Source organism: Microtus ochrogaster, chromosome 2 (genome assembly GCF_000317375.1).
Source record: "Microtus ochrogaster isolate Prairie Vole_2 chromosome 2, MicOch1.0, whole genome shotgun sequence".
Lineage (NCBI taxonomy): Eukaryota > Metazoa > Chordata > Mammalia > Rodentia > Cricetidae > Microtus > Microtus ochrogaster.
The window spans coordinates 178,125-179,255 of NC_022010.1; the positions used below are offsets into that span (position 1 = coordinate 178,125).

The 1,131-nt window shown below is 44.3% G+C and overlaps 1 protein-coding gene across 3 annotated transcripts in view; it reads right to left on the minus strand.

The window, feature by feature from the left end:
* The window catches only part of Pus1 (pseudouridine synthase 1), a 12,490-nt gene that overhangs the window by 3,534 nt on the left and 7,825 nt on the right, over window positions 1–1,131 (minus strand). The gene's annotated exons all lie outside the window — the stretch shown is intronic.

Consider the following 1,131-nt stretch of genomic DNA (forward strand, 5'->3'; position numbering starts at 1 on the left):
GAACTAGCTCTGTAGACCAGGCTGGCCTCGAACTCACAGAGATCCGCCTGCCTCTGCCTCCCAAGTGCTGGGATTAAAGGCGTGCGCCACCATCACCCGGCTCCTTGATTTGATTTTTGAGACAGAGTTTTACTCGGGCCCAGGATGGACAAGAACTCACTGTTCTCAGCACAGTCTAACAAAGCTGGCTCTTTTTTTTTTTTTAGGAATTTGGCTAGGGAGCATAGCTCAGAGACAGAAAATTTGACTACTGGTATTAAGTGCTTTAACTCCAGCACTCAGGAAGCAGTTTTCTGTGAGTTCAGGGTCAGCCTGTCTACATAGCAGAGCTCCAGTCCAGCCAGGACTATGCAATGAGACCCTATCTAAAAAGAGAAAGAAAAAAAAAGGAATAAAGCAAAGAAAACCAGCCCACAAATTACAATCCCAGAGAACCTAGACAACAATGAGGACCCTAAAAGAGACATACATGGATCTAATCTACATGGGAAGTAGAAAAAGACAAGGTCTCCTGAGTAAGATCCCTGGGAGCATGGGGACCTGGGAGAGGGTTGGAGGAGAGGGGAGAAATGAGGAGGGAAGCCTAGAAAAAATATAGAGCTCAATAAAAATAAAAATAAGTAAAAAAACAAATAAAAGCCTTGACTAGCATGTGCAAGGCCATGGATTTAAGGCTTAGCATTGCCAACAAAAATTAATAATTAGATACAAAGTTTTTAAAGGCAGGCATAGTGGTGCCCACCTTTAATCTCAGCACTCAGGAGGGAGAGGCGGGTGGATCTCTGTGAGTTTGAGGACAACCTGGTCTACATAGCGAGTTCCAAGACAGGCCCCAAAGCTACACAGAGAAACCCTGTCTGGAAAAACAAAAACAACAGAAAAGAAAATTAAAGGGGTGGGGGGACACTGGAGAGATGTCTCAGCGGCAGAGAGCCCTGGTTGTTCTTCTAGAGGACTGGAGTCCATTCCCAGCACCCACATGGCCGATCACAGCTGTCTGTATCCTCAGTTCTAGGGGATCTGACACTCTCATACATACATACATGCAAGCAAAATACCAATGTGTGTATATAAAATAAACAACTCAAAAAAAAAAAAAAAGAAGTTAACAGGGGCTAGAAATATGGCCTG